The sequence below is a fragment of the Ochotona curzoniae genome, unplaced genomic scaffold (assembly GCF_017591425.1).
Source record: "Ochotona curzoniae isolate NIBS_2020 unplaced genomic scaffold, NIBS_Ocur_1.0 scaffold_4701, whole genome shotgun sequence".
Classification (NCBI taxonomy): domain Eukaryota; kingdom Metazoa; phylum Chordata; class Mammalia; order Lagomorpha; family Ochotonidae; genus Ochotona; species Ochotona curzoniae.
Window position 1 is genome coordinate 36113616 of NW_024467122.1, and position 8522 is coordinate 36122137.

The window sequence follows — 8522 nt, forward strand, 5'->3', positions numbered from 1 at the left end:
AGAAGTATTCTATTGTAAAATGTTAAGACAAAAAAATCTGTAGTCTTGATTAGTCACGAATACATTTCTCTCAAGTGCAAATGATAGTATAATTCAAAACAACTGCTGTTTGTCCCATTTCATTGCCATTTTTGGGTCAGGGTTTGGGAAGAAGTGTATGTTGCCAGGGAAGAGAAAAGATGTGTGACAATGTCTTTCTTTTGAATATAACTGAGCCTCTGAGGAAATAGACTACAATAATTTAGGATGAGAGGAATTCTTATCTATGCAATGCTTTAAGCAGAATCACCAAGGTTTAAGATTGATGTGATTAAAAAATTACCAATTTTTGGATTTATGAGACATGGCCCTCATGTAATTGTCTGAGGACTAGAGTAACTGTGGTTTATCACATAAATGTTCTTCGTTGTCTGAAGTGATAGAAATTAATCTGTGAGAGAACGTGGGTAATAATTTGGGCCAGGAAGTGTTTGATTTGTGCTGAAAGGCAGGATGCACAAACCCCTTGCAAAGTGCCTGATTTTCATTGCCTCGCCTATGCCTCTTGACTGCCTAGAGAGCCTTCAGTGTGTGACAAAGGATACAGCAGGGCTCAATACGTTTAAATCAAGTAACAGAATACAGAAGCAATCTTGAAAAAAAATGTGGCCCCCTACTGACGTAAATTAGTCAACAATTGTGGTTTCAAGATGCATGACTGTTCAACCCTTTATTCTTTGACGTACTACAGTCATGTTTTTTAGCAGCACGTGAAAGAATTCCGAATTTCTGGCAGGTGGTTGAGCCAATATTTTTATTAACTCCCTCCAAATAAAAAAGACAACAGATCAAACTCTAGTCTTCTCTTTGAAGAATGTTCATGTACTACTTTTAAAAAACTTTTAACACTGTCAAATTTCACAACTATCAAAAGGGTAATCTTCAAATAAATTGCTCTGAAATCGGCTCTTCGGAAGGCCAGGTGAGGCCACTGCCAATACTGTGGGGCTTCATTTGTGTTGTTTGCCAATCCTTGATTTAAGCGTATCGACACATCACAAGGTCAGCTGGAATTAGATAAGATTGTTGCTTAAAAAAAAAAAATTCAGTGGGCCCGGCGCGGTGGCGCAAGTGGTTAAGGTCCTCACCTAGCACGCCCGGGATCCCATATGGGCGCCGGTTCTAATCCCGGCAGCCCCGCTTCCCTTCCAGCTCCCTGCCTGTGGCCTGGGAAAGCAGTCGAGGACGGCCCAAAGCTTTGGGAACCTGCACCCGCGTGGGAGACCCGGAAGAGGCTCCTGGCTTCGGATCGGCATAGTATCGGCCCGTTGCGCTCACTTGGGGAGTGAATCATCGGACGGAAGATCTTCCTCTCTGTCTCTCCTCTCTGTATATCCGCCTTTCCAATGAAAAAATAATAAAAATAAATCTTAAAAAAAAAAAAAAAATTCAGTGATGCTACCCTTCAGAGGTGATCCATACGCTGCCAATAGATTTTTACTCTCATTTTCTAATACATGGATCATTTTAAAGAATTAGGGTGGCAATCGAATAGGAATTCGGATGATGGAATTTTCAAAATTATTTGCACAAAATGATTTGAAAGAAAAAAAATTTATTAATGTTTTTAGATTGTTATCCTTAGATTCCAGGTATTTATGCAGTAAATAAAAGAAAAACTGTAACTTTACTGCAAAAATTCTTCATGAGCCTCAAAAGACTGAGTGACAAAATTTCCTTAAGTGACTTACTTGATCTTTTTTTTTGCTTTCTGAGATTAGGAAACATGACACTATGTGTATAATTTAATAGAATTTATTCTTCTCTTTTGAGTTTTAAAATTATTTAAGGACCCTTGATTACCAAAATCAGACACAGTTGACTTGAAACTTTGATTACATGACTTAGACTATGTTCCTTGATATTTCTAATTTACGTACACACTGAATAAAGTAGACTAGAGGGTAGATTTTAGTTCTATGTCACATGTCTATTTTGTGATGACCTATGGCATATTATTTAAAACAATGTATCAAATGCTTGGAAACATAGTGAGTACTCATTAAACATTCATAATACATATTATAAAATGACTTTCTGGTTGGGGCTAACACATTCAGAACAAGCGCTGCATTGATTCTGAGAAACTTTGTAAAGAGGGAAGATGCAGATGCAAATTTTCTATTTCATGGTGATTGTTTTATGCAACAAAGTTATCATTTATGTTATTTTCATTATTAGGATAGTCCATTCATATATTATTTTACTGCAACCAACACCACAAAAGGATATATACAATCATGGCAAGAATCTATATCATACAGCAAAAATAATCCTCTAAATAGAATCTAGAGTTTCTTATCCTGAGCTAGTATATCAAAAATATACTTAAAGTGATTTGTCAAGAGGAGAATTTATTTCAGCACTGAATACTTGGTCTTTTTTATCCTCCACATCTTGTCAGGTATTGGTGATAAAATATGCATAAGAGGGGAGAAATGTATTATATAAAAGGAAAGTTCAAGTGATTTTATCATATACATAAATATATATTGTGTATATATACTCTTGTATACAATGTGCGTATCTGAATTTGTTTTCGTACATTCTGATAAGGAATTAATGGTTTGTCATCAGTGTGTCAGGGAATGGTGTTGCAAATGTTTAGTCTGGATTTCTTCTGTATTACATTTTATTACGATGGTAAGCAGTGCAGACTCAATCTGCTTATACCTTACATGCTTCACTACCTTTTGTTTTCGTTCCAAAACAGCTCATGAACCATCAGTTCTCCCAAGAAATAATTGTCTACAGAAAATTCTCCAATAGGCCAAATCTTCCAATATTATAAACAATGAATCCCTGTCTCTGTTTTAAAATAGCCCCAATTGTGGGCTTGTCCAAATACAACCAACCAAAGATTGACCAAGACACTAGACAAGCTGTAAGCAAGTATCTTCTGCTTCCAAAAATGCTAGTAAAATGCTTACCGGGCTCAGCTTTCCTGTCCTTGTGGTGTAGAACTTACTCTCCTTTTCAGCACCAATGTAACCTTGCAGACACAATAGTCTCCCACCAGACTGTGAAAGTATTGTTGGTTAGAGGGGACTGATGGCATAACTTTTGGATCGTTCATTTATTAGTGCACTCTCCAAATGACTGCAGCGGCCAGGGATGTACCAACCTGGAGCTAGGAGCCTGGAGCTCCGTCTGGGTCTTCCACAGAGATGTCAGGGATCCAAGAATTCGGGTCATCTTCAGCTACTTTCCCAGGTGCATAAGCTCAGAGGTTTACTAGAAATAGGTCAGCCAGGCCTTGCACTTCAACTGTAATAGGGAATGTTGGTATTGCATGTGGTGAATTAGCCCACTGTGCACACACATTTGCACAAATAAGATGTGATATTGACAGGATTTTATGTGATGTACAAGAAGGAAATTACAATAATCATAGATTAATATGTGCATTTGTATTTGTATGAGTATAAAACAGTAAAAGCACATTTCTAGTGTATTCTGATATATTCCTGGTTTTCACAAACCTATCTTCATTAAAGACATGTATAATCCAGGCTATTTTTATGTAGAATTTTACAATATTTTTCATGGAAGGCAGTGACTGATGAATTCACAGTTTTTTTTTCTTATTTCTCCTCTCCTATACTTCACAGATGGTAACAACTTTTAAATCAGCAGTGAAGTATATTACTTATTGATTGAAGCATCTACCACATTTATTTTAACATTCAATATTTCTTTGTTTCTAACTGACTTCTGCATATGTTTTTCCTTTGTGTGCAAAAAAAAAAAAATGCTGGAGTGGTGGAGTTCTGAAAAACATGAGAGACAAAGGAAACTTCCTCGTTTAATTATAGATGCTTTCTCCTTCTGGAGGTTCGAACTGTTGTAACTAGACAAAGAAAAGTCTGATCAAATTCTATATGCAAAGGGTAACCAAAAGCATTGCGTTCTCCGAGTAACGCAGGTGCTTGACACTATTTAATGGAACACAGTGGTATCCCTACAAAGTCTTTGACAACCTGAAGTGTTCTTTCTGAATAGACTTGTGAAAGCTTAATTGGATAGGGAACCACTCCATGAGGGACCACTAGCACTTTAATACCTAGCTGCAGACCCCTAGTGAGGCTGAATAATTACAATCACAGAGCTATTGCTGTTTCCATGACTGCATTTATACTTCTACAGAAAGGCCCCCTTTCTCCTACATGACAGTTCACTTTGTATTAATTATAGATTACATGCTTCAGCCCTCTATCATTATGATAGTCTCATAAAAGATGGCACATTAACCATAAAGGACTGCATTGGTTGCATGTATGGTTGTTCAACTGTCCACACGGGCTTGCGTACACAGAATAAAGGGAGGAAAGAAGTCACATATACATAATACCAGATAAGCAAATAATAAAGCCAAAGGCAGCGAAAGACAGACTGGTGTATTCTCAAACTAAAATGGAGCTGTCGTGTATATGTTAACTTCGTTTACGTTTTCCAACTCATGCTGGTTCACAGTATAGAGAGCATCAAGTATAGTTTACATTAGAAAGTTGAATAATTATGATTCGTTTGCATTTAAGGATAATTGACCTAACTCTTTCGTCCCTCTTTCAGCCTCTCCTTTGTGAAAGGGAACTCACAGCAGATCATCCACAGCAGAGTGCCCATCGCCGAGGGGAAGTCCGTGCTACACGTAATTGCATTGCGAACAACTCCAAGGTAGGACTTGCTGCACTTTACATTAAGAATGAAGAGAATCACACGTGCGTTAAAATATTCTCATGTAGAATTTGTGGAAAACTCAGGTGTTTTGAAGAGTGTCTCAGGGAGGCATTGGTGCCCATGGTAGAAGATCATCATGTCTACAGGCTCAATAAGAATCATGAAGAATGATAAGGAAAAAAATGTAGTAAAGTGAGTAAAATTTTATTTATCTATTTATTTTAAATATGTATTTATTAATTTAAAATCAGAATTAATGTGGAAAGGGAGAGAGAATGAGAGCAAGAGTGAGAAAGAGAGAGAATCTCCCCCCATTGACTGCAGTGGCCAGTGCTGGGCCAGGCTGAAGCAAGGGTTCATCCACAGGCTTCATCTGGTTCTCCCACGTACGTGACAGGACTCGAGTACTTTGGCTGCCTGCCTTGTGTTTTCCCAAGCCATTAGAAAGGCTTGGGCTTGGCAGTGCAGCAGTTTGAGTATGAATTGGTGCTCTTATGGGATAGTAGCCTTTCAGATGACTTTCCCAGCTACTCCACAAATCATGTCAGTGAAAATAAAAACAAAAATGAAAACCTGCTTTCAATTATGGCAAAATTTTATCATGATTACTAGAATGATAACCTAATAAATAAATTCTATATTAGCCTTTATTTTATTTGAAAGGTAGAGAGAGAGAGAAAGAAAGGATGGAAGGAGAGAGTCATCTATCCTTTGGCTCACTTCTCAGTGATCACTACAGCTGGTGTTGGCTTGAGCCCAAGCCAGGAGCCAGAAAGTTTATTCAGGTCTCCCCTGCTGGTTATAGGGAGACAAGCACTTGGTCCATATACTACAGCTTTTTCAGGAACATTGAGCAGGGAGCTGGATTAGAGGCAGAAGAGCCAGGGCTTGAATTAGTGTTCTGATACGGGATGCTAGCACAGCAGACAGCAGGCCAATCTGCTATTTGCAGTTTCCAGCCCTGATCAGTTTTGTATTAATAGGAATATGTCACAAATGCTTCCAGTAATACATCTTAGCTTTTTCACTGTTTTTTAAAACTTGTATCTTTGTAATGTTCTCCTTTAGTAAAATATCATAATGGGTATTTAGGAGATTGCCATGTATTTGTTGTTAAGTTTTCGGTATCTTGTTACATAATTTCTGTCTCTTTATTTCATATCCTGCATTTTGATTACTGACAGAACGTCTGTGTTAAATTTTGCAGCTTTTGATTAGATGATGAGCTGTTATATTTTTGTAGCAAGAGTCTTTTTACCATATAACAATTTACTTTTTTTCCCCTTAGTCTGGAAATTGTCCAAACCTCAGAAAAGATTTTATAATGTGGATATCTCCTATATAATGTTTCGAGTATAATAATCTTTTATATTTGTACTTACTGATAGATTTGTAGTTATGTTTTTATAATATTTAGATATTACTTCTTAGAGTTCATGTCAATTTGCTACATAGGATGCAATGGTAAATTTTATGGCATATTATTCTCAGAAATTATACACTGAAATTCATTATTATGAGCTATGCAAAGTTACATAGTTTTCTGGTTTTAGTATAATTTGATTATATCCTTATAGTTAAATGTTAGCTATGAAATTGATAATTTTTTAATATTAGCTGACTATTGCCTAATTATTGTTTTGTGTCAGCAATCATTTAATGTGCTTTACCAAAAAGAGTCACTCAATGTTTTCAATAATCTTACAAAGCACTATTGTATTCCTTATTTTACGGATGAGGGGAATGAGGAGAGCTTTAATAGTAACAGGCTTCCAGTAGACACAGCTCTGTCTTAGGATCTGAGCCATGCAGTCTTTCTGAGTTGCTGCTCTTAGTGCATCAGTGTATGGCCTCTTCATTTTATTTTATATTCTTAAGTCAGAACTCTCATGGTAGACTCTCTAAACGTGCCAGGTTCCTCTCTTTATGACTCTCCTTGTAAAAACATTGCTATAGCAACTGTGAGGTATTTGATACGAGAAACCTCACAGATCTGACACGATTACAATTTCCTTATGTTCCTAGTGTTACCATCTTTAAAATATTTCTATTTAGAAAATGCAAGTATTAGCAGGATCAAAGAAAAGAATTAGAAGCTACACTTACCTTGAGTTTGTTTCTTTTATAAATGCTTCCATGAAGCAGCCCTTCCTATTCTAGGTTGCCTTAGAATGCTTTCTGGCTCTGTAAACTATGATACTCATCAAGAATTCCCTACACTAGCCTTCCTGGTCCAGAAAGGCCTGGCTCCTCATTTGTCATTGAACTAAGCATTCTTACCATGTTTTCACACCACCCAACATACATTCTCTAAATCACCTCCTCTGTCGGAAGTGTCTTTCTCACTTAGATGCAAGCAAATTCCTACAATTGTTTTGTGAAGTGTAAGAAATGCTTAACATCCAGAGGGGATATTTATTCTTCTCAAGACTTGTTTTTCCTTTCCCTTAGAAACATTATGATACATAATATACATTTATTGAATTATGTTGTATTTTACAAATATGGTTCTTGAATTTTCATTGAGCTTGTCCTTACATGAATGTATCACCTCTTGAAACAGATTATCTATGTGATTAGAAATGTTCTATATTTCCCTATTATCTTCCTCTTACCCAACGGTTGATATAGTTACTGCAATGGAGATATATTCAATGAAATGTTAATTCAATTGAATGGAAGGGTCTTGCCAATTTGATGAATTATTTCTCTTTTTTGTTTTGCTTATTTATTTAGATTTATTTATTTATTTATTTAGTATTTTAGGGTGTGGTTCCATAGGTTCTGGAATTTCCCATTTCCTCCTCTGTAAATATTCTCCCCCTACTGATTTGCCCTACAGTATTACAATATTATAGTTATTCAAAAACCATCTTAAGTCCATCATTCTGCTGTTTAAGTGTATCCTCACGTTGTAGGTTTGGACAATGGCAGAGAGTCCAGCATTCTATTATGAAGATATATCCAACAGTTTCATTGGGAGTTCAGTTTTGATTTAGAAGTAGAGATGCATCCTGCATTGTCGCTTCACAGTTCAATATGATAGTCTATTGCACAGTTCCTCTAGATGGTTGTATGTACATGCATTTTTACCTGTGTATCTATGGGCCTTATGTTTTGCATGAAGGATGGCCTATTTCTAATTCTATGCCCAATGTGAGGTAGTTACAGTTTTGATTGCAAACATTTGCTTTTTGAAAGCGTAAATTTTCTCTCTGTCTCTCCCTCTTTCCCTCCCATAAGCACACACACACCCACGCACACACACACACACCATATTCTATGTATGCACACACACACACACACACACACACACACACACACACTCAAAGAATAACAAGGCAGAGAGGAACCAGAAACAGAGCCCAGTTAATAGTAAATGAAGAAAGGGTTTGGGATCCAATAAAAGCTGTTTGTTGACTCTTTGAAAGTACCTATTTCTTTCCACTCACAGCTGCATTACTAATTAAATTGAATGGGATCAATTTTAGGTTAACATTAATGGAATAATTGCATTGTTGTAAGTAATTAAAACCTTATCCTACTCATCCTGACAGATGGTTTAATTGATCATTTCAACTGCAAAGGATAAAATTTATCCAAGTGGATTCTAAAGAATAGAATCATTTGCTTTTGTTTTGATTGCCTACAAAATTATTCCAGACTTTTATCTCACTGAACTTTACTGTGAGATGGTTAGCAGATGAAAACTTCTAAACAAGTAAGATGGCGTGCATAACCATTTTTGCACATGCATTTGTTTTATCTGTTAGGATAGCTTCAGTTGCTATGGTGACTTTAGA